The sequence below is a fragment of the Bufo gargarizans genome, chromosome 7, assembly GCF_014858855.1.
Source record: "Bufo gargarizans isolate SCDJY-AF-19 chromosome 7, ASM1485885v1, whole genome shotgun sequence".
Taxonomy (NCBI): domain Eukaryota; kingdom Metazoa; phylum Chordata; class Amphibia; order Anura; family Bufonidae; genus Bufo; species Bufo gargarizans.
Genome location: NC_058086.1, coordinates 173674269 through 173700655, shown reverse-complemented (window position 1 = coordinate 173700655; position 26387 = coordinate 173674269). Strand labels below are relative to the sequence as shown.

At 47.2% G+C, this 26387-nt stretch overlaps 1 protein-coding gene across 1 annotated transcript in view; it reads right to left on the bottom strand.

Moving 5' to 3' along the window:
- The window catches only part of LOC122943598 (zinc finger protein 436-like), a 247783-nt gene that overhangs the window by 62513 nt on the left and 158883 nt on the right, over positions 1-26387 (bottom strand). The window lies entirely within an intron of this gene.

Sequence of the window (26387 nt, the reverse complement as noted above, 5' to 3'; positions counted from 1 at the left end):
ACTGATCCCCATACAGAGGAGGAGATTCCTACATGTAAATACAACTCTTCACCTCCACTGACGAGCAGGTAAATATCAGGATTCTTCACGATAATTGCCTGCTTGGTCTGTGCACGTAAATGCGCCTTTATATTAATTGAAAATAAAATATATTTATGATTAACTTTTCTAACCTCTTATGAAATTTAATAAATAATTACATAATGTTAATATCAGACAAGATTTTTTAAGCTGGAGTCAGAACTTTTGTATTCACTCCACGTCTGCTTTAGACTCCATCCAAAACTCCAACTCCACAGCCCGGCTACCAAGTTGACGTCTACCTCTTTTTCCCAAATTTTCCTCAGAATTCTTGGAATTAAAAGGAATAGGCAGAAACGTTTAAGCAGCTGGAACTTCCAAGGTAACGTTAGAGCATCTACCCCTGAAGTGGTCTGTCCCTCAGATCTAGAGGACTACCTCAGTAGCTTGAGATGTGAGAAGGTCTGAGGAGTTCACGATGTTTGATTAGCTCCTGCGCTGACCAGATAATCAGGTAGATTATTGGGTATGAACGTTCATTACCAACAATCTGTCTAATGGTACAGCTGATCACCATGAACGATGGAAACAAATCGTTCATCGGGGGAAGTTGTTGTTCGTGCAGGCACCTAAATTATCATTTCTGGGCATCCCATCATGGTATATAAATAATGATCTGCAGCCCATAAACAACGTAGCTGTAAGAGGACGAGCAAAAGCAATAGCGACCCCTCATACTGTGGATGGGACTCACTGGACACATCTTTATATCTAATCAATCACCAAGAGAGAAGAAAAGGAACCTGCAGAAAACGGACCATTAATCCAGGAGTCCTCTGTATACCCCAGCGCTGCACATACACCACACTGACTGCCGGCCACTTACACCAGGCTCCACACATCACAGCAAACTGGATGTCCACAGCCCAGAGTCCAAGTAGAAAGAACCCTCCCATCACTGTCTGAGAGCATCTGTCACCTTCACACTGGAGCCAGAATCTCCAGCCGATCACAGCTGCACCAACATCAGAAGGGGCATCCAGTAGGCGCCAAGCCTCCAGACCCTGCTGACATCACCCCCCGGAGCAGAGAATCTCAGCAAGCGGAGGAGAAGACTGGAGGGGCTCCATGAGTGTCTAGTCACTGCTGTGCCTCAAAGAGGCTCCTCGCCTCCACTGGTGCTCCAGAGGATCAGGGAAGAAAGGTCTGCGGCAGGCTCCATTACACAAACCTAAGAGCCCAAGGTAAGTCTGAATGTCCACACCTGCTGCCATGTGAAGATGATGTCCTCTCCCCACCTGGAAGGACAGGAAGACACAGAGAAGAAGATGTTTTACCCTCACTGTCCCTGCCTGGTGGAAGGAGGATCATCTCATGGTCAGGAGCCGTCCTGGAAGGGGAAGAGGGAAATGTAAAATGGTCTTTGGTTTCATCACTTTCTGGTCAGATTCTGGGGAGACTTCAGCTCCATCTACCTGATGGTTCTCTGGGAGCTTCTCCTCTGGACAGTCCTGGGAATACAGAGGACGGGGACATCTCTCGGGGGAATTTCTTTCTATGAGTCCATCTGTAGGAAACACACAGGGACAGGAGAGATTATTACATGTGATGATGAGATGATGGGAGTAGTATCCAGGTGGTGACCCATGACAGCCCCCCTCCTTACCCTGCTGATCGCCCCATAAATCCGTCTCCTCCTCTTCTTCATCTTTAACCTCAACCTTAATATCCATCAGATTTTCAGCCTAAAGAAGAAAAATGTAAAATGATCTTTGGTTCAATCCCTTTCTGGTCGGATTCTGGGGAGACTTCAGCTCCATCTACCTGATGGTTCTCTGGGAACTTCTCCTGTGGACAGTCCTGGGAATACAGAGGACGGGGACATCTCTCGGGGGGACTTCTCCTCCTGGAGTCAGAACCTATAGGAGATAACACACAGACTGAATACAATACTAAGCGCCACAAACAGGAGGAGGAACTCTGCTGTCAGCCGCCATCTTTGTAAATCCTCTTGTGGATCCTGAAATGCGGCAGAGGAGAGCAGAAACCTGCGGGTGGATTAGGGTGGAGTTCACCCCGCTGCCCTCTGAGTGTCCGGATGACTGGGGTCTGGCAGTCAGCAGCCTGGAAGTCTATGGGCAGCCGGCAGCAGTTTATGCGCCGTAGATTCACCGGACATTTTATAGTTTCCCGGAGAATTTCTGACCCTTCAGTTTTCAGCTTCTAATGGAAGAGACCGAAAAATGTGACTACCATAGAGGGAGGAGAGCGCCCCCCGATAACAGGGCCGAACCCCCATCGAGGGACGAGAGCGCCCCCCCCCCCCGATATCAGGGCCAAACCCCCATCGAGGGACGAGAGCGCCCCCCCGATATCAGGACTGAACCCTAATAGAGGGACGAGAGCGCACTCCGATATCAGGGCCGACTCCCAATAGAAGGACTAGAGCGCCCCCCGGTATCAGGACTGAACCCCCCAGATATCAGTGCTGAACTCCCATAGAGGAACGAGAGCTAAGTTTTTATCATAATGTGGCTCCCAGTATTAATAAAGCCTCCATTAGTGCCTCCTGTAATAGCAATGCCCCCATTAGTGCCCCCCCAGTAATAGCAATGCTCCCATTAGTGCCCCCCCAGTAATAGCAATGCTCCCATTAGTGCCCCCCCAGTAATAGCAATGCTCCCATTAGTGCCCCCCCCAGTAATAGCAATGCCCCCATTAGTGCCCCCCCCAGTAATTGCAATGCCCCCATTAGTGCCCCCCCCCAGTAATTGCAATGCCCCCATTAGTGCCCCCCCAGTAATAGCAATGCCCCCATTAGTGCCCCCCCAGTAATAGCAATGCCCCCATTAGTGCCCCCCAGTAATAGCAATGCCCCCATTAGTGCCCCCCCAGTAATACCATTAGTGCCCCCAGTAATAGTAACGCCCCCATTAGTGGCCCCCAGGAATAGTAACGCCCCCCATTAGTGGCCCCAGTCATAGTAATGCCCCCATTAGTGCCCCCCAGTAATAGTAATGCCCCCATTAGTGCCCCCAGTAATAGTTACGCCCCCATTAGTGCCCCCAGTCATAGTAATGTCCCCATTAGTGCCCCCCCAGTAATAATAACGCCCCCATTAGTGCCCCCAGTAATAGTAATGCTCGCATTAGTGCCCCCAGTAATAGTAATGCTCCCATTAGTGCCCCCAGTAATAGTAACGCCCCCATTAGTGGCCCCAGTCATAGTAATGCCCCCATTAGTGGCCCCAGTCATAGTAACGCCCCCATTAGTGGCCCCAGTCATAGTAACGCCCCCATTAGTGGCCCCAGTCATAGTAACGCCCCCATTAGTGGCCCCAGTCATAGTAACGCCCCCATTAGTGGCCCCAGTCATAGTAACGCCCCCATTAGTGGCCCCAGTCATAGTAACGCCCCCATTAGTGGCCCCAGTCATAGTAATGCCCCCATTAGTGCCCCTAGTAATAATAACGCCCCCATTAGTGCCCCCAGTAATAGTAACGCCCTCATTAGTGCCCCCAGTAATAGTAACGCCCTCATTAGTGCCCCCAGTCATAGTAATGCCCCCAGTCATAGTAATGCCCCCATTAGTGCCCCCCAGTAATAACGCCCCCATTAGTGCCCCCAGTAATAGTAATGCTCCCATTACTGCCCCTAGTAATAGTAATGCTCCCATTAGTGCCCCCAGTAATAGTAATGCTCCCATTAGTGCCCCCAGTCATAGTAATGCCCCCCATTAATGCCCCCCAGTAATAATAACGCCCCCATTAGTGCCCCCAGTAATAGTAACGCCCCCAGTAATAGTAACGCCCTCATTAGTGGCCCCAGTAATAGTAAGGCCCTCATTAGTGGCCCCAGTAACAGTAACGCCCTCATTAGTGGCCCCAGTAATAGTAATGCCCCCATTAGTGGCCCCAGTAATAGTAACACCCTCATTAGTGGCCCCAGTAATAGTAACGCCCTCATTAGTGGCCCCAGTAATAGTAACGCCCTCATTAGTGGCCCCAGTAATAGTAACGCCCTCATTAGTGGCCCCAGTAATAGTAACGCCCTCCTTAGTGGCCCCAGTAATAGTAACGCCCTCATTAGTGGCCCCAGTAACAGTAACACCCTCATTAGTGGCCCCAGTAACGCCCTCATTAGTGGCCCCAGTAACAGTAACACCCTCATTAGTGGCCCCAGTAACAGTAACGCCCTCATTAGTGGCCCCAGTAACAGTAACGCCCTCATTAGTGGCCCCAGTAATAGTAACGCCCTCATTAGTGGCCCCAGTCATAGTAATGCCCCCAGTCATAGTTACGCCCCCATTAGTGCCCCCAGTAATAGTAACGCCCCCATTAGTGCCCCCAGTAATAGTTACGCCCCCATTAGTGCCCCCAGTAATAGTAATGCCCCCATTAGTGCCCCCAGTAATAGTAATGCCCCCATTAGTGCCCCCAGTAATAGTAATGCCCCCATTAGTGCCCCCAGTCATAGTAATGCCCCCAGTAATAGTAATGCCCCATTAGTGCCCCCAGTAATAGTTACGCCCCCAGTAATAGTAATGCCCCATTAGTGCCCCCAGTAATAGTAATGCCCCCATTAGTGGCCCCAGTAACAGTAACGCCCTCATTAGTGGCCCCAGTAATAGTAACGCCCTCACTAGTGGCCCCAGTAATAGTAACGCCCTCATTAGTGGCCCCAGTCATAGTAACGCCCTCATTAGTGGCCCCAGTCATAGTAATGCCCCCAGTCATAGTTACGCCCCCATTAGTGCCCCCAGTAATAGTTACGCCCCCATTAGTGCCCCCAGTAATAGTTACGCCCCCATTAGTGCCCCCAGTAATAGTTACGCCCCCATTAGTGCCCCCAGTAATAGTTACGCCCCCATTAGTGCCCCCCAGTAATAGTAATGCCCCCAGTAATAGTTACGCCCCCATTAGTGCCCCCAGTAATAGTTACACCCCCATTAGTGCCCCCAGTAATAGTTACGCCCCCATTAGTGCCCCCAGTAATAGTTACGCCCCCATTAGTGCCCCCAGTAATAGTTACGCCCCCATTAGTGCCCCCAGTAATAGTTACGCCCCCATTAGTGCCCCCAGTAATAGTTACGCCCCCATTAGTGCCCCCAGTAATAGTAACGCCCCCATTAGTGCCCCCAGTAATAGTAATGCCCCCATTAGTGCCCCCAGTAATAGTAATGCCCCATTAGTGCCCCCAGTAATAGTAATGCCCCATTAGTGCCCCCAGTAATAGTAATGCCCCATTAGTGCCCCAGTAATAGTAACGCCCCCAGTAATAGTAACGCCCTCATTAGTGGCCCCAGTAATAGTAATGCCCCATTAGTGCCCCCAGTAATAGTAATGCCCCATTAGTGCCCCCAGTAATAGTAATGCCCCATTAGTGCCCCCAGTAATAGTAATGCCCCCAGTCATAGTAATGCCCCCAGTAATAGTAATGCCCCATTAGTGCCCCCAGTAATAGTAACGCCCCCATTAGTGCCCCCAGTAATAGTTACACCCCCATTAGTGCCCCCAGTAATAGTAATGCCCCCATTAGTGCCCCCAGTAATAGTAATGCCCCATTAGTGCCCCCAGTAATAGTAATGCCCCCATTAGTGGCCCCAGTAACAGTAACGCCCCCATTAGTGGCCCCAGTAATAGTAACGCCCTCATTAGTGGCCCCAGTAATAGTAACGCCCTCATTAATGGCCCCAGTCATAGTAATGCCCCCAGTCATAGTTATGCCCCCATTAGTGCCCCCAGTAATAGTTACGCCCCCATTAATAGTTATGCCCCCATTAGTGCCCCCAGTAATAGTTACGCCCCCATTAGTGCCCCCAGTAATAGTAACGGCCCCATTAGTGCCCCCAGTAATAGTTACGCCCCCATTAGTGCCCCCAGTAATAGTAATGCCCCATTAGTGCCCCCAGTAATAGTAATGCCCCATTAGTGCCCCCAGTAATAGTAATGCCCCATTAGTGCCCCAGTAATAGTAATGCCCCCATTAGTGCCCCCAGTCATAGTAATGCCCCCATTAGTGCCCCCAGTCATAGTAATGCCCCCAGTAATAGTAATGCCCCCATTAGTGCCACCAGTAATAGTAACGCCCCCATTAGTGCCCCCAGTAATAGTTACGCCCTCATTAGTGCCCCCAGTAATAGTAACGCCCTCATTAGTGCCCCCAGTAATAGTAATGCCCCATTAGTGCCCCCAGTAATAGTAATGCCCCCAGTCATAGTAATGCCCCCAGTAATAGTAATGCCCCATTAGTGCCCCCAGTAATAGTTACGCCCCCATTAGTGCCCCCAGTAATAGTAATGCACCATTAGTGCCCAGTAATAGTAATGCCCCCATTAGTGCCCCCCCCAGTAATAGTAATGCACCATTAGTGGCCCCAGTAATAGTAATGCCCCATTAGTGCCCCCAGTAATAGTTACGCCCCCATTAATAGTTACGCCCCCATTAGTGCCCCCAGTAATAGTAATGCCCCCATTAGTGCCCCCCCAGTAATAGTAATGCACCATTAGTGCCCCCAGTAATAGTAATGCCCCCATTAGTGCCCCCCCAGTAATATTAATGCACCATTAGTGCCCCCAATAATAGTAATGCCCCCATTAGTGGCCGCAGTAATAGTAATGCCCCATTAGTGCCCCTAGTAATAGTTACGCCCCCATTAATAGTTACGCCCCCATTAGTGCCCCTCTGAATTACTAATGCCCCCTTCTCCCCTCCTCGCTGCTGACTGGAGCCGTCATCACACGGAGGAGGCAGAGGCTGCACTGATGAGCGAACAGTCCCTGCAGGACAATGCCGGCCGCCCTGTCACCCGGAGGACACGACCCCTGCACGGCGCTCCCGTGGAGGACACGCCCCCTCCGCACAGCTTCCATGGGGGGTCCTTCCTCCCGGTGTCCGCAGAGGTTTCCGGATAATTCTCCCCCAGACGTCATCTCTCCCCGCACATCCAGCAGTGTCCGCCCGGAGCAGACCCGTCCACAGCTCCTGTTACCTGGGAGGGGAGCCTCCATCATGGCGGCCGGGGGCAGCTTCTCCATGGGGACAGAGAGCGGAAGGACCTGCGGTGACGTCATCGTCATGTGACCAGTGACGGAGGGGCGGAGCTAAGCTTTGCAAAGGGGAGTAGTCAATAACCTGTGATAACGTCAAGTCACGTGAGGGGGCGGGGCTTCCTACAGAAGAGAAGGAACTGAAGTGGAGGGGATGGATGAGAGAAATGCTGGGAGTTGTAGTCCTCTCCTACCTCCTGTAACGTCCTCTGATATCACATAATAACAGGCTGGACATGCTGGGAGTTATAGTCCTCTCCTATTCTGCCTCCTCCTGTAATGTCCTCTGATATTACATAATAGGCTGGACATGCTGGGAGTTGTAGTCCTCTCCTCTTACCCCTCCCCCTGTGAGGATTGGTGTGGATATCCTGGATGAATCTCCTCTCGGCCTCAGTGTTAGCCCAGAGCTGTGACCTGTCAGTGCTCAACAGGACTGCGGCCCATGTCCACTACAAGTATTATGTACGGGGGGGGGGGGGGTCAGGGTCCAGGGGCGTCACCTGTTACCCCTGTACAATGCTCTGCAGGCAGATGGAGAGGCCCCAGGGCAGGGTATTCTGGGGGCAGATCTAGACGGGACAGCGTGGGAGCAGGAACCAGCAGACGGGACAGCGTGGGAGCAGGAACCAGCAGACGGGACAGCGTGGGAGCAGGAACCAGCAGACGGGACAGCGTGGGAGCAGGAACCGGCAGACGGGACAGCGGGGGAGCAGGAACCGGCAGACGGGTCAGCGTGGGAGCAGGAACCGGCAGACGGGACAGCGGGGGAGCAGGAACCAGCAGACGGGTCAGCGTGGGAGCAGGAACCAGCAGACGGGACAGCGTGGGAGCAGGAACCAGCAGACGGGACAGCGTGGGAGCAGGAACCAGCAGACGGGACAGCGTGGGAGCAGGAACCAGCAGACGGGACAGCGTGGGAGCAGGAACCAGCAGACGGGACAGCGGGGGAGCAGGAACCAGCAGACGGGACAGCGTGGGAGCAGGAACCAGCATACGGGACAGCGTGGGAGCAGGAACCAGCAGACGGGTCAGCGTGGGAGCAGGAACCAGCAGACGGGACAGCGTGGGAGCAGGAACCGGCAGACGGGTCAGCGTGGGAGCAGGAACCGGCAGACGGGTCAGCGTGGGAGCAGGAACCGGCAGACGGGTCAGCGTGGGAGCAGGAACCGGCAGACGGGACAGCGTGGGAGCAGGAACCGGCAGACGGGACAGCGTGGGAGCAGGAACCGGCAGACGGGACAGCGTGGGAGCAGGAACCGGCAGACGGGACAGCGTGGGAGCAGGAACCGGCAGACGGGTCAGCGTGGGAGCAGGAACCTGCAGACGGGACAGCGTGGGAGCAGGAACCGGCAGACGGGACAGCGTGGGAGCAGGAACCGGCAGACGGGACAGCGTGGGAGCAGGAACCGGCAGACGGGACAGCGTGGGAGCAGGAACCGGCAGACGGGTCAGCGTGGGAGCAGGAACCGGCAGACGGGACAGCGTGGGAGCAGGAACCGGCAGACGGGACAGCGTGGGAGCAGGAACCGGCAGACGGGACAGCGTGGGAGCAGGAATCGGCAGACGGGTCAGCGTGGGAGCAGGAACCGGCAGACGGGTCAGCGTGGGAGCAGGAACCGGCAGACGGGTCAGCGTGGGAGCAGGAACCGGCAGACGGGACAGCGTGGGAGCAGGAACCAGCAGACGGGACAGCGTGGGAGCAGGAACCAGCAGACGGGACAGCGTGGGAGAAGTGGACCCTGACTGCCGGCCGGACCGTGCTACAGGAGAGGGAAGACTACCAAGAACAGAGAGTAGCCGACGGACAGTCTTTCAAGGTGCTCTTCACCTAATACTCATCTTCAGAACCCACAGGAGTGCGGCTAGGGACCAGGGACCTCTAATAGCGGTTGAGAACCAGTGGTTTGAGATTAGACACTTGGAATGAATTGGGTCTATGGCGACCTGCGGTTTGCGGATTTTACCTTATCCAGCGGTGCCATCGGGTCGCCATGCGGTTGGAATGCATTGTAAAAGGGATTAGACCCCAAAAGTTCAAGTCCCAAAGTGGGACAAAAAAAAAAGTTGGAAAAATAAAGTTTTCCCATCAAAAATTTTAAAGTTTCAAGTAAAAATAAACAAAAACGTCATTTTTCCCAAATAAAGTAAAAAAAATTGGTAAAAAATAGGGGTAAAAAGTATACATATTAGGTATCGCCGCATCCGTATCGACAGGCTCTATAAACATATCACATGACCTAACCCCTCAGATGAACACCGTAAAAAATAAAAACTGCTAAATAAACCTTTTTTTGTCACCTTACATCACAAAAAGTACAACAGCAAGCGATCAAAAAGGTGTTTGCCCACCAAAATAGTACTAATCTAACCGTCACCTCATCCCGCAAAAAATGAGCCCCTTCCTGAGACAATCGCCCAAAAAATATAAAAAATATGGCTTAGAATATCGAGACACTAAAACATAATTTTTTTTGTTTTAAAAAAGTTGTTATTGTGTAAAACGTAAAACATAAATAAATAAAAAGTATATATATTAGGTATTGCCGCGTCCGTATCGACCGGCTCTATAAAAATATCACATGACCTAACCCCTCAGATGAACACCGTAAAAAAAAAAAAAAAAAAACTGTGCTAAATAAACCATTTTTTGCCACCTTACATCACAAAAAGTGTAATAGCAAGCGATCAAAAAGTCACACGCACCCCAAAATAGTGCCAATAAAACCGTCATCTCATCCCGCAAAAAACATACCCTACCCAAAGTAATCGCCCAAAAACTGAAAAAACTATGGCTCTCAGACTATGGAGACACTAAAACATGATTTTTTTTGTTTAAAAAAAAAAATCATTGTGTAAAACTTACATAAATAAAATAAAAAGTAGACATTAGGTATCGCCGCATCCGTGACAACCTGGTCTATAAAAATCACATGATCTAACCTGTCAGATGAATGTTGTAAATGACAAAAAATAAAAACGGTGCCAAAACAGCTATTTCTTGTTACCTTGCCTCACAAAAAGTGTAATATAGAGCAACCAAAAATCATATGTACCCTAAACTAGTACCAACAATACTGCCACCCTATCCCGTAGTTTCTATAATGGGGCCACTTTTTTGGAGTTTCTACTCTAGGGGTGCATCAGGGGGCGTCAAATGGGACATGGTGTAAAAAAAACAGTCCAGCAAAATCTGCCTTCCAAAAACCGTATGGCATATCTTTCCTTCTGCGCCCTGCCGTGTGCCCGTACAGCAGTTTACGACCACATATGGGGTGTTTCTGTAAACTACAGAATCAGGGCCATAAATATTGAGTTTTGTTTGGCTGTTAACCCTTGCTTTGTTACTGGTAAAAATGGATTAAAATGGAAAAGTTGGCAAAAAATTGAAATTCTGAAATTTCATCTCCATTTGCCAATAACTCTTGTGGAACACCTAAAGGGTTAACGACGTTTGTAAAATCAGTTTTGAATACCTTGAGGGGTGTAGTTTCTTAGATGGGGTCACTTTTATGGAGTTTGTACTCTAGGGGTGCATCAGGGGGGCTTCAAATGGGACATGGTGTAAAAAAAAACAGTCCAGCAAAATCTGCCTTCCAAAAACCATACGGCGTTCCTTTCCTTCTGCGCCCTGCCGTGTGCCCGTACAGTGGTTTACAACCACATATGGGGTGTTTCTGTAAACTACAGAATCAGGGCCATAAATATTGAGTTTGGTTTGGCTGTTAACCCTTGCTTTGTAACGGGAAAAAAATTATTAAAATGGAAAATCTGCCAAAAAAGTGAAATTTTGAAATTGTATCTCTATTTTCCATTAATTCTTGTGGAACACCTAAAGGGTTAACAAAGTTTGTAAAATCAGTTTTGAATACCTTGAGGGGTGTAGTTTCTAGAATGGGGTCATTTTTGGGTTGTTTCTATTATGTAAGCCTCGCAAAGTGACTTCAGACCTGAACTGGTCCCTAAAAAGTGGGTTTTTGAAAATTTCTGGAAAATTTCAAGATTTGCTTCTAAACTTCTAAGCCTTGTAACATCCCCAAAAAAATGATCCATACATGAAGTAGACATACGGGGAATGTAAAGTGATAACTATTTTTGGAGGTATTACTATCTATTATAAAAGTAGAGAAATTGAAACTTGGAAATTTCCAATTTTTAAAAAAAATTTGGTAAATTTGGTATTTTTTTATAAATAAAAATGAATTTTTTTACTTCATTTTACCAGTGTCGTGAAGTACAATATGTGACAATAAAGCAATCTCAGAATGGCCTGGATAAGTCAAAGCGTTTTAACCGCCTCCGGACCGCCTAACGCAGATCTGTGGTCCGGAGGCGGCAGCGCTGCGCACAATCACGCATTGGCGCGTCATCTCGTGAGATGCGAGATGACGCGCTTAGCCGGCCCGCGCATGCGCAGTTCGGGCCGGCATTTCGTCAAGGGGGGTCGCGTCATCAGCTTGCCAGCCAATGATCGCGGCTGGCAAGCTGATGATTTTTAAAAAATCCAATCAGAAGCCACATAGCAGATCATATTAGTAAATCATATTAGTTATATGGCTGCCTGCTCCTCTGCTGGTCCTTTTCGTCGGTTAGATCCAGCAGAGGAGCAGGCTACACAGTGAGTACACCAACACTACATACTAGCCCCAGATCACCCCCTGCACCCCAATTAACTCTTTGATCACCCCTTTGATCGCCCCTGTCAATCACTAGTGAAAGGAAAAAAGTGATCAGTGTAAACTGTCACTTTTTTTTTCACTGGTATTGACCGTTAGGTTTTAGGATAGTTTAGGCCCCTTGGTTAGGTAGTTTAGCGATCGTTTAGCGCCTAGCCCACCACACCGCAGTCACTGATTCGCTGATTAGCGTATCGCTAATCAGCTTTTGTACTTTTATAGTATCTGGAAGTGATCAAAACTGATCACGGTCAGATCTATAATAGCATTAGTGTCACCTTAGTTCGCCCTCCACCCAAAAAAGCGGCCTCCGGTACTTCGCTAGCCTCCCATTTGTAAGACAGGCTTGCTTTTTTTCTTGGGTAGTCTCAGGGAATACCCCTAAATTTAGCTGCCCACATGTCAAACAGGGGGTATTCTTCTGAAGAGGCCTACAGGCTTCTGACCCAGTCGGCTGAGGAATGGGAACCCTCATCTGATGAATCTAGCGGGTCAGAATATGAACCTGTAGAAAGCAGTGGCTCTCTGACCCAAAGTTCGGACGAGGAGGCTGAGGTCCCTGATAGCACCAGGCGTACCCGGCCCCGTGTCGCTAGACCACAGGTTGTGCAGGATCCGCTTCAAGGGCAGCAGAGTGGGGCTGGCGCTGTCGGATTACGTGGTGAGGCATACACCAGCAGCGCAGCCCTTCCTGGACCTAGTACCAGCACTGCCGTAGAATATGGTGAAGTGGCGAGCACCAGAAGGGCAGTTGAAGCTGGTATGGTGGCACGAGCAGTAGTTACCCCATCGCAGCCACCGCAAAGACGGGCCCGTAGACCCCCTAGAATCCCTGAGGTGCTGGCAAACCCTGATTGGCAGTCCCCAACTTCAGCCGCACCAGTAGTTCCCCCTTTCACCGCCCAGTCTGGAGTTCGGGTTGAGACAGCTCAGATCGGTTCGGCCCTGGGATTTTTTGAGCTGTTCTTGACTGCGGAGCTCTTGGACTTAGTCGTGGCCGAAACAAATCGGTATGCCACACTATTTATAACCGCCAACCCGGGAAGCTTTTATGCCCAGCCTTTCCGGTGGAAACCAGTCCAAGTTTCCGAAATTAAAACTTTTCTGGGCCTTCTCCTCAACATGGGTCTAACTAAAAAGCATGAATTGCGGTCATATTGGTCCACGAACCCGATTCATCACATGCCCATGTTCTCTGCTGCTATGTCCAGGGCACGTTTTGAGGCCATCCTGCGTTTCCTGCACTTTAGTGACAACACCACCTCCCGTCCCAGAGGCCACCCAGCTTTTGACCGGCTCCACAAAATTCGGCCCCTCATAGACCATTTCAACCAGAAATTTGCAGATTTGTATACCCCTGAGCAAAACATCTGCGTAGACGAGTCCCTTATACATTTTACCGGGCGCCTTGGCTTCAAACAATACATCCCAAGCAAGCGCGCCCGGTATGGGGTCAAATTGTATAAGCTCTGTGAAAGGGCCACAGGCTATACCCACAAATTTTGTGTCTATGAGGGAAAAGATCAGACCCTGGAGCCGGTCGGTTGCCCTGACTACCTGGGGAGCAGTGGGAAGACAGTCTGGGACTTGGTGTCACCCTTATTCGGCAAGGGGTACCATCTTTATGTGGACAATTTCTACACAAGTGTGGCCCTCTTTAGGCATTTGTTTCTAGAACAGATTGGCGCCTGTGGCACCGCGCGAACTAGTCGCGCGGGCTTCCCCCGACGGCTCGTTACCACCCGTCTTGCAAGGGGGGAGAGGGCTGCATTGTGTAACGAAGAACTGCTCGCGGTGAAATGGAGAGACAAGCGTGACGTTTACATGCTCTCCTCCATTCACGCAGACACGACAATACAAATTGAGCGAGCAACCGTGTCATTGAAAAGCCCCTCTCAGTCCACGACTATAACCTTCACATGGGAGGGGTGGACTTCAATGACCAGATGTTGTCTCCGTATTTAGTGTCCCGCAGAACCAGACGCTGGTATAAGAAGGTGGCTGTATATTTGATTCAATTGGCTCTGTATAATAGTTTTGTTCTCTACAGTAAGGCTGGGAGAACACGATCCTTCCTCAAATTTCAGGAAGAGATCATCGAGAGCCTCCTGTACCCAGGAGGTTCCGTGGCCCCATCCACCAGTGTAGTTAGCCGTCTACACGAGCGACATTTCCCCAATGTCGTTGCCGGTACCTCAACCCAACCGTCACCCCGAAAAAGATGTCGTGTCTGTAGCAGGAGTGGAATAAGGCGTGACACCCGCTATTTCTGTCCTGGCTGCCCTGACCACCCTGCCCTATGCTTAGGGGAGTGTTTCCGGAAGTACCACACACAGGTACACCTAGCATAGGGATCACATCTCACCAGGACAGGCACACAGGGCTATTAGGGCCCATTCACTCACTGCTGCTGCAAACGTCTCCTTTCACCTGGGACAAAGTGCATAACGCACTTCGCCACATCTTTGGGCGATTTGCGCTTTGCACATTGACCCATGGGGAAGGAGAGGTTTGTTCTATAAAGGTAAAAAAAAAAAAAAAAAACAGTACGCAAAAAGGTTAATGTTCTGTTCAAAAAGTTAAAGTTTATATATTCTGTTCCAAAGTTAATAAAATTATTGCGTTGCGGCCTGGTTTTTTCTTTTTTGTTTAGTTTTTTTTACCTTCCAGGTGGACCAACCGATCGACTAGCTGCAGCACCGATGTGCATTCTGACAGAAGCATTGCGCTGCTGTCAGATTACACACAAGTCGGTGTATGCGGCGCTGCAAGACGAGATTTCTCCTCTGCAGTAAAAGATACGTTTGCCGAGGCATATGAGCTGAGGGGGTGGAGGTGTTCCTATGCTTTGGCAAACACTTTGTATATAAAAAATAAATAAAAATCCCGGCAATGATTTATTCATCCACATCGATTGATGTGAATGGAGAAATCGGGTTTGCCAGGGCATACGAGCTAAGTGGGTATGGATGTAGGGCGGAGCTCCTATGTCCTGGCAGACGCCTTTCCCCTCCTTTTTTTTTTGGGCAGAGATTTTTTCATCCACATTGATCGATGCGAATGAAGAAATCTGTGCCTTTCATTTTTTTCTTTCAGCCCAGAGGCTGAACGGAAAAGAAAATCTCATTACCTGTATGCTCAATATAAGGAGAATAGCAGAAACTCCTAATGCTGTCCATACATGTAATGATTGCGGAGACCCTCAAATGCCAGGGCAGTACAAACACCCCACAACTGACCCCATTTTGGAAAGAAGACGCCCCAAGGTATTCGCTGAGGGGCATATTGAGTCCATGAAAGATTGAAATTTTTGTCCCAAGTTAGCGGAAAGTGAGACTTTGTGAGAAAAAACACAAAAAAAAAAGATTTCCGCTAACTTATGCCCAAAAAAAAAATTTCTATGAACTCGCCAGGCCCCTCATTGAATACCTTGGGGTGTCTTCTTTCCAAAGTGGGGTCACATGTGGGGTATTTATACTGCCCTGGCTTTTTAGGGGCCCTAAAGCGTGAGAAGAAGTCTGGGATCCAAATGTCTAAAAATGCCCTCCTAAAAGGAATTTAAGCACCTTTGCGCATCTAGGCTGCAAAAAAGTGTCACACATGTGGTATCACCGTACTCAGGAGAAGTTGGGGAATGTGTTTTGGGGTGTCATTTTACATATACCCATGCTGGGTGAGATAAATATCTTGGTCAAATGCCAACTTTGTATAAAAAAATTGGAAAAGTTGTCTTTTGCCAAGATATTTCTCTCACCCAGCATGGGTATATGTAAAATGACACCCCAAAACACATTCCCCAACTTCTCCTGAGTACGGCGATACCAGATGTGTGACACTTTTTTTGCAGCCTAGGTGGGCAAAGGGGCACATATTCCAAAGTGCACCTTTCAGATTTCACAGGGCATTTTTTACAGATTTTGATTTCAAACTACTTCTCACGCATATGGGCCCCTAAAATGCCAGGGCAGTATAATTACCCCACAAGAGACCCCATTTTGGAAAGAAGACACCCCAAGGTATTCCGTGAGGGGCATGGCGAGTTCCTATATTTTTTAATTTTTTGTCGCAAGTTAGTGGAATATGAGACTTTGTAAGAAAAAAAAAAAAAAATCAGCATTTTCCGCTAACTTGTGACAAAAAATAAAAAAATATAGGAACTCGCCATGCCCCTCACGGAATACCTTGGGGTGTCTTCTTTCCAAAATGGGGTCACTTGTGGCGTAGTTATACTGCCCTGGCAATTTAGGGGCCCATATGTGTGAGAAGTAGTTTGCAATAAAAATGTGTAAAAAATGGCCTGCGAAATCCGAAAGGTGCACTTTGGAATATGTGCCCCTTTGCCCACCTTGGCTGCAAAAAGTGTCACACATGTGGTATCGCCGTACTCAGGAGAAGTTGGGGAATGGGTTTTGGGGTGTCATTTTACATATACCCATGCTGGGTGAGATAAATATCTTGGTCAAATGCCAACTTTGTATAAAAAAATTGGAAAAGTTGTCTTTTGCCAAGATATTTCTCTCACCCAGCATGGGTATATGTAAAATGACACCCCAAAACACATTCCCCAACTTCTCCTGAGTACGGAGATACCAGATGTGTGACACTTTTTTGCTGCCAAGGTGGGCAAAGGGGCACATATTCCAAAGTGCACCTTTCGGATTTCACCGGTCATTTTTTACAGATTTTGATTGCAAACTACTTCTCACACATATGGGCCCCTAAATTGCCAGGGCAGTATAACTACGCCACAAGTGACCCCATTTTGGAAAGAAGACACCCCAAGGTATTTTGTGATGGGCATAGTGAGTTCATGAAAGTTTTTATTTTTTGTCACAAGTGGAATATGAGACTTTGTAAGAAAAAAACAAACAAAAAAAACCATCATTTTCCGCTAACTTGTGACAAAAAATAAAAAGTTCTATGAACTCACTATGCCCATCAGCGAATACCTTAGGGTGTCTACTTTCCGAAATGGGGTCACTTGTGGGGGTTTTCTACTGTTTGGCCATTGTAGAACCTCAGGAAACATGACAGGTGCTCAGAAAGTCAGAGCTGCTTCAAAAAGCAGAAATTCACATTTTTGTACCATAGTTTGTAAACGCTATAACTTTTACCCAAACCATTGTTTTTTTTTGCCCAAACATTTTTTTTTTATCACAGACATGTAGAACAATAAATTTAGCGAACAATTTATATATGAATGTCGTTTTTTTTGCAAAATTTTACAGCTGAAAGTGAAAAATGTAATTCTTTTTCAAAAAAATCGTAAAATTTCGATTAATAACAAAAAAATGTAAAAATGTCAGCAGCAATGAAATACCACCAAATGAAAGCTCCATTAGTGAGAAGAAAAGGAGGTAAAATTCATTTGGGTGGTAAGTTGCATGACCGAGCGATAAACGGTGAAAGTAGTGTAGTGCCGAAGTGTAAAAAGTGGCCTGGTCATTAAGGGGGTTTCAGCTAGCGGGGCTGAAGTGGTTAAAGTTATCAGCACTTAAAGTGACACTGGTCAGATTTGAAAATAATGGCCAAGTCCTTAAGGTGAAATAGGGCTGAGTCCTTAAGGGGTTAAGGACTGGTATAGGTTTGCTATCGATAGGTGTGATATACTTAGAAAAGTAAAAACATAGATACGTATATTATAGTGCATTTGTATTGTGCGGGGTGGTATTTCAGTAATACACAAAACATTTAAACGCACTGCACGGTTGCATTCATTTCTGGTGAAAGAGTATAGGGGCTTATTTCATTAGAAAAAAGATAAAAATACATACGCACTGCTGGTGAAAGCGTATAGTAGACTATTTCAGTCCAAGAAGAAATATATATTTTCAGTTCACTTTTGCAGTTATTTCTGTTGAAAGCGTATAGGGGCGTATTTCAGTACTACAAGAAAAATATATTCCCAGTTCACTGTTGCAGTCATATCTGGTAAAGCTTTTACTGGCGCATTGCAGTATAAAAAGAAATATACAATCCTGGTGCACTTATATGTAGAAAAACCTATATTGACATATATCAGTAGAAAAAGAAATATACATTCCTGCTGCACTTATATTTTGAAAAACATTTATTGACGTATATCAGTAGAAAAATAAAAATATATTCAGCTTTCACTGTTGCAGTTATATGAGGTAAAGCCTTTAGTGGCGTATTTCTGTACAAAAATCAAGATATATTCAGCGCTGCAGTTATATGGGAAAGTCCTTTTTGCGGTATGGACGTCTTCTTTCTGCCCAAGGGGTGGCGTTTCATCTCCACTTGCGCCCAGCCAGCCGCGCCCCAACTGCCGTTTTGAAGTGCCGCCCAGCTCATCAATATTCACTTCGCTGGGCGGCTTCTGCTGTCCCCAACATTCCGAGATCCCATAGCTTTTTACTGGGCATGCGCGGGATCTCAGAACGTCGGGGACAGCAGAAGCCGCCCAGTGAAGTGAATATTGATGAGCTGGGCGGCACTTCAAAACGGCAGTTGGGGCGCGGCTGGCTGGGCACAAGTGGAGATGAAACGCCACCCCTTGGGCCGAAAGAAGACGATTCTATTAGGTTATAAAACATGAGTTTACTGTATTTATAAGGTGGACAGGGGGTATACTTATATGATTTTATTACACATTAGAAGACCTTTGCGGTCATATATATATAGCTAAATATGCTTATTGGGCCTGTCAGTGTCCCTTTAAAGTGCCCACATATAGCACATAGTGGAACATTGCATCAAGATGAATCAGGCGTGGATCAGCCAGGATTTCAACACACCAGTGCCTGATGCATCAGACTAGATCATCCATGGTGCCACACCAACATTTTGACAAAATAGACCGGTTTCTTCTGGCTACCTGCCTCAGCTACTATTCTTATGCTGTTACCCACCTGATGCCAAACATCTGATGCCACGTGCTCCTTCTTTCACACACCATCTTCAACGAGTACTAGTATTGCCACCCACCTCCACACTGTCACTTTGCCACTCTGTGTCCTACTGATGCTGCCATGGCCACACAATTTCACCGTGCCACTCTGTTGTATCATGCTGCTGCCATGTCCACACTATGTCACCGTGCCACTCTGTTGTATCATGCTGCTGCCATGTCCACACTATGTCACAGTGCCACTCTGTCGTATCATTCTGCTGCTGCCATCTCCACACTATGTAACCTGGCCACTCACTGGCCTCCACATACTGCTGCCAACTACATACTCTTTAATTGTGCCACTTGCTGGCCTCCACATACTGCTGCCAACTACATACTCTGTGATTGTGCCACTCGGTAGCCTCCTCATACTGCTGCCACCTCCACACTGTCATTGTGCCACTCTGTGGCCTTCTGATGCTGTCACCTCCAGACTTTGTCATTGGGCCACTGTGTGGTCTCCTCATGCTGCTGCCACCTCACCACTCTGTGGTCTCCTCATGCTGCTGCCACCTCACCACTCTGTCATAGGGATACTCTGTGGACTTCACATGCTGTTCCCACCCTCCCCACTTCATGACTGGGCCACTATTTTGCCTTTCAGCCTTGATGACATCATTTATTTGACCTTTCTTCTGATCTGTCAGAAGGAAGGAAAAATGAGACGGACAACGGATCCTGTCTGTGTAGCAGCTGTAAGGCCTGTATGGTCCCATCAGAATTGGCTTATGATTTGGTAGACAAAAGGAGGAGTGGGTACAAAACACAGAAGACATGCAAGTATTCCGTTCACGTGTCATCTCTGTTTTAGATCCACTCCTGTTTTTATAGGCATTAGCAATAATGATGGATTACTGACCAAATAAAGGCATATGCTCCAAAGACAGGATCCGTTTTTTGTGGGTTATTGTTCTGACGGATCAGAGGAAGGGCAAAATAATCAGTGACGTCACCACACACTTACTGCTGACCCCCTCTCCACTCTGTCGGGGGCTCTACTTGTATAAGGGGTTGATAGAACAGGTTCTGTAGACATTCATGTGGAATCAGCTGCCGACGGTGTAAAAGGAGTGCGCTTCTTCTTGGCGCTAACATCGACCTGTAATGCAGTGTTCACACTTGAGTTATTAGGCCAGGTTTGGCAAATTTAAGTATACTTTCTTATAATTTTAATCAAGTTTTGGTTTAATAAAATGAATGTTAAAATATTTAATAATAAAAATTATTATTCGTCCAGTCTTCTGTTTATTCAACGACGTGGTGTTGCGATGGAGAAAGCATTCCAAAAAACAAATTACTCTCCACCTGTAGCCGAATCCTGTCAAGATTGATGCAAGCGCGGTATTGGCTGCTCATCCAGCAAGATACTTCTGGAGGAAGCTGCCTGGCATACTTAGGCCTCTACTAGCGACAGACAATGAGAAGAAGACAAAGTTTCAAGCCCGGAGTAGTTGCGAATTTAATCACGATTCAAACCAACCAGGGCCCAGTCTCTTCGTCAGGGGTTCCCAGTCATCATGGAATGGAAAGGAGGGCATCCCTATTATATTTAATAATAACATTTTGAATACATTTTATAATAAAAATAAAATTTTTCCTAACACAGGAGGAGGAGGACATCCTTTGGTGCACGGAGATGGTCTTCGGATTCCCACACAGACGTCTCAGAAATGAACCGCGGCTCCCAAAATCAGCTCCTGGGAAGGTCATGGAGCGTCCCGATCATCCGTCATCTATTCGCCCCACTTTATTTTGGAGACACAGAATTTTATAATATATATGGAATTAATTTCATAATAAAATGTTTAATAAATTTTATAATAACATTTCATTTTTTTCTTAGGAGAAAATCGGCCAGTCTTCATTTTATTCAACGACGTGGAGGGTGTTGCGATGGAGAAAGCATTCCAAAAAAATTCCTCTACACCTGGAGACAAATCCTGTCAAGATTGATGCAAGTGCAGTATTGGCTGCTCATCCAGCAAAATACTTCTGGGGAACCTGCCGGCCATGCTTAGGCCTCTACTAGCGACAGACAATGAGAAGAAGACAAAGCTTGTTCTTTTCTCTACATTGAATGAATAATTTTTGGGGCCTGTACTCCACTGGTCTGCAGTAAAATCAATATCTAATGACCGTCTAATATACCTCCACCCACATAATCACTTGATGTTTTCTGTCCGGTCAATACCTCATGTTTGGGGCCTGTACTCTCATGGCCTAAAATAAAAAATGTCTAGGCTCCAGCATGGCACATTTTTGAGAGTTTCAATTTAAGATGCATAAAAATGGCCGCTGATTAAAATACATATTTTTTGTGGGAATTTTTGCCATTGATCCCCCTCTGGTTTCTCACTGTCCATGTTGTGGGACAATTTGTGAACTTCTTGTATTTGGTGGCTGCAAATATGAGCTAAGGGTTCGCCTGCCATTAAAGTGAATGGGGCCTGCCGCAAACATTTGATTGCGCGATCGCGTTCGCGAACCATCCCGGCCAATGTTCGTCCATCACTAATGGCGGCATGATAACCCATAGCATACAGGATTATTTTGCTCAAGAAACCACATAAGGACCCAAAAAGCAAACTTCTAAGAGGGAACCTTGAGAGAAATGCTTTTGGAGGATCAGCCAGATCTTCTCTCCTGGAGAAAAGTGAGGTGGTGACCTTCATTTTCTGGTCAGAAAACTTTTTCATATGAGCAGCCCCGTCCCCTACCAGATCTGTTGAAACCCTCTGAGGGGGCATCAGCAGCTGGTACTTTGGAAGAAGTGAAAGTGGGAAGAGGAATCCTTGGATGCTGGCCATATACGATGTAAAATGGAGACTTGCTGGTAGACTCACCAGACTGCTTGGTGCATGATAATTTGACCCAAGAAAGCAAAGACACCCATCGTCTTGACAAGTAAAATAAAATGATGCCGGTAATTCTCCAAAACCAGATTAATACATTCCACCTGCCTGTTGGACTGAGGATGATATGCAGATGAGAAATGCAACTGGACTTTCAGCAAAGGGGCCTTCAGAACTAGGACTGCACTCCTCTGTCAGAGACAATGCACTGGAGTAACTCATGCAGATGGAAAATGTGTTTGATGAACAGTAGTAGGAAGACCAGTCAGCCGAACAAAGTGAGCCATTTTGGAGAAATGTCCACAACCACTGAGTACAACCAGAGGATGAGGGCAGACCTGTTATAAAATCCATAGTCACATGTTATCACAGAGAACCTGGCGCAATCAGTGAGAGAAGAAGAACTTCACGTCTTCGCCAAGAGAACTTGTTCTGTGCACATCCACAGTGTTGGGAAATAAAAGCCTCGCCCATTTAAGGTTTGGCGGAATAGGGGCATTGGGAGAGTGCAAGCCTTGTGGTACACAGCAGAGGGGAGATAGCACTCTTATCCAGAAGTATGCGTCAAGTTTGGATTGACTTTAGCCCATTTCTTGGCCTATCACCAGGTCATGAGCTTCTTAAAGTCGAGACTGAGGGACGTCTCAGGGTAATTCCCCTCAAATCAATCTCTTATTGCAGTCGAGCAGGACTCCCCTGTCCCGGTCGGATCTCTCGTTTAAAATACGAAAAGCCTACTCAGGGCTCTCTTCTAAATGACTGTTCAAGTCCTGGGAGAAGGAACCGAAAACAACAGGTTTACAAGACAAGATTCTCCTGGGATGGCTGACAGAAGGACAATTCCAAACGAGATTCGGTGGGAGAACCACTTCCTTGGCTTCCATGGTGCTCAGGTACCAGAACGGGTGGATAGGAAAACTAGTTGCCAGAAAATGTAATTCAGAAAATACCAGCCTATATCATGGTATTTGGACGTGCCCAGAGACTTTTAAATACTAGGGTGAGGGCCTGTGCCAAATCTCAGATGAATGTGGATAAACTGTCTCCTGAGGTTGTTTTCTTCCATTGGCCTCCAGAGGATGAGACAATCCCTTCAGATAGTAGCTGCCAAATGGTGTTTTTTACAGCACTGGTTGAAACCCTCGACACCTCTTTCATTGGAGATATTGCAGCAGATTAAGCATTGGATGCGAATGAAGTTCCTGGCAGCAGAGCACCCAAAGAGTCCTTGGTAAAGGGACTTATGCAGGAATGGAAGGGGTTCATTTTTGCGACACTAGATTATAATGATTTACGGGCAGTAGTCAGACCCACCAGCTTGACGTAATGTTTTCTACTGGTGAAAGGATGGTTGGGGCACTTAGATGAAGCGGACAGGTTAGATAGCTAGCAGACCTACAGGAGTTCTCCACTCTGAAGGGCATTTATATTTGGAGGGAAGGGGGTACAATTGCGGAATAGGGTTTAAGAGATTGGGGAGGGGGGCTTCTGCTCCTTTTTACCATAAGGAGCAAGAGGTACAATTCTGACCAGTTCTCGCCCTTCCGTTAAAAATTGTGAAATCTGCATCAAAAATCGGAAATGTAATTGACGTGCTGCGTTCTTCTATATCAGAGTGCACACGAGATTTGTCTAATCTCATACACTTTGCTGGTGCTGCATTATGCTGCTTTTTTTCTGCACAAGAATCAACATGGAAAAACTATGTATAGTCCGCCATGTGTGCGCGTAGCCGTATGCGGTTTTTGGTGTGGATTTTCTGTTTAACAAACTCATTGAAGTCTATGGGGAAAATCGCTCTACACAAGGTGTGGAATTGCATAAACAATTGACTTGCTGTGGATTTTAAAATCTGTACTGCAGGTAAGTGTCCATCTGTAGAAACTACGCACCAAGCACATGAGATGTGACAGATGGTGTTCACCTTCCTGGTACTGCATTACACTACACGAAAATCCACTCATAATCCACAATGTCTGCCTGTACCCTACGGTCTGTTGAAGAAAAAGAGTCCATGAAGACCTATTTAGGGAATCAGATATTATCACAGGACAAATGCATGGGAATTTGGAGAGAGGTCACCTCTGCTACCAACCTTAGGCCCGAGTTTCCAGAACTGAGAGGACAGTTCTTCACCGAGTTGCCACCACGGTATAAGCACAAGTTGTTGTACCTATACTCGCTCTCCTCAGACAGCTTGACTCTCATGTATGTTAGGCTCGTTGTTCCTCCCCTTGCCTAATTTATAGGTTGTGTTAGGTCCACTGTATCCTGTGAAGGAGCTATAATCTCTTTTTCCTGCGTGCCGCATTTTTTAATATAAAGGGGGGCTTTGAAAAATGGGCGGGCAAAAGAATTGGCGCAGCGCGCTACACGTGCCACATTGGGGGACAGTAAATGCAATGTGTTCTTGTATAAAAGAAAATAAAATTCTGCAAAATAAAAATGGGCCACTTGACTGGATTTTCCCCCCAGGACTAAGGCTGCCAGCCCTCCCCTGTTGTGTTGACCAGACTCCTATGGGAAAGTGCCTGCTGCTTATCAAAAAAATTATGGTTGAGGGCCTGCAGGTGAGCTGACCATCGCAAACATTATGGGCAAGGACCTGCAGGTGAGCTGACCATCGCAAACATTATGGGCAAGGGCCTGCTGCCACTTTGTTGACTTTAGATAACTTCTGCCAGATTGCACATCCCTGTAACGTCGACGATCCATTTGGAGGTCTGCCCTATCAACTTTCGATGTTCTTTTTTGCGCCTAACATGGTGACCTTGGGTAACAGTGTTTAATTCCGGAGAGGGAGCCTGAGAAACGGCTACCACATCCAAGGAAGGCAAGCGGGGGGCACGCAAATTACCCACTCCCGACTCGTGGAGGTAGTGACGATAAATAATAATACGGGACTCTTAAGAGGCCCTGTTATTGGAATGAGTAATAAAAAATTACAGGGAATGTCACTGGTATTTAGGATGAGGAAACGTTATACAGGAGAGGTACCACCGGTAATGTCACTGTTCGCAGTGTCTACGCATAAAGTACACTGTATGTCACAGATATGCGAGGGCCTGCAGGTGAGCTGACCATCGTAAACATTATGGGCGAGGGCCTGCTGCCACTTTGTTGACTCTAGAGGAATGGTCAAAAATCTGGCAACTAAAATTTTATGTTGATAAGTGCAAGATAATGCACCTGGGGCGTAAAAACCCAAGAGCAGAATATAAAATCAGTGATACAGTCCTAACCTCAGTATCTGGGGAAAGGGATTTAGGGATCATTATTTCAGAAGACTTAAAGGTAGGCAGACCATGTCATAGAGCAGCAGGAGATGCTAGCAGAATGCTGGGGTGTATAGGGAGAGGCATTACCAGTAGACAGAGGGGGCCGCTCATGCCGCTCTACAGAGCACTAGTGAGACCTCATCTGGAGTATTGTGCTCAGTACTGGAGACCATATCTCCAGAAGGATACTGATACTTTGGAGAGAGTTCAGAGAAGAGCTACTAAACTGGTCCATGGATTGCAGGATAAAACTTACCAGGAAAGGTTAAAGGACCTTAACATGTATAGCTTGGAAGAAAGACGAGACAGAGGGGAGATGAGAGAGACTGCTAAATACATAAAGGGAATCAACAAGGGAAAAGAGGAGAGAAGATTTACAAGAAGAAAAACTGCTACAAGAGGACATAGTGTTACATTAGAGGGGCAAAGGGTTAACAGTAATATCAGGAAGTATTACTTTACTGAGAGAGTAGTGGATGCAGGGAATAGCCTTCCTGCAGAAGTGGTAGCTGCAAATACAGTGGAGGAGTTTAAGCATGCATGGGATAGGCATAAGGCCATCCTTCATATAAGATAGGGCCGGGGCTATCCATAGGATTCAGTATATTGGGCAGACTAGATGGACCAAATGGTTCTTATCTGCCGACACATTCTAGGTTTCTATGACTCTAGATAACTTCTGCCTGATCGCACGTCTCCATGACGTTAATAATCTATTTGGATGTCTACCCTATCAACTTTCGATGTTCTTTTATGCGTCTAATATGGTGACCACGGGTAACGGGGAATGAGTGTTCGATTCCGGAGAGAGAGCCTGAGAAATTGCTACCACATCCAAGGAAGGCAAACAGGGAACGCGCAAATTACCCACTCCTGACTGTCAGAAGAGGACACCGTCTATTAAAAAATAACATTTTATGTCACCGAAATTTTTTATAATCGCACACGTTACACAGCAGATGTGGGCCTGGTCAGGTCACTGTCAGAAGCGGACACCGTCTACGGAAAAAGTACACTGGATGTCACTGATATTTTACGGATGCGCACACTTTAAACAGGAGATGTGGCGCAGATAATTTAACTGTCTGCAGGGGACACAGTCTACAGAAAAACTGCACTGGCTGTCATTGATATTTTAGGGATACGCACACTTTACACAGGAGATGTGGCGCAAATAATATAACTGTCCGCAGCGGCCTGGTGCACGGCATTTTGCGCAGGATGCGCTAAAAATATACCGTATATTGCTGCCGTCACACACAATAGTCCTTAAAAGGACTTTTGGGTCTCTGAAAAGTTTTTGTATAAAAATCTTCCTATTACACTCCCTACACTGTCTGTCCCTTCCTATGCACAGCTCTCCCTAACACTGAGCAATTTAGCGCAGGTTGCGCTACAAAAATATATTGCTGCCGTCACACAATAGTCCTTACAAGGACTTTTGGGTCTCTGAAACATTTTCTGAAATAATGTTCGATTACACTCCCTACACTGTCTGTCCCTTCCTATGTTCAGCTCTCCCTGACTTAGAATGAGCCGAACATGCGTCATCGGGTTCTATGTAGCACCCGATGACGCGTTCCGGCTAGCCAATCACTGT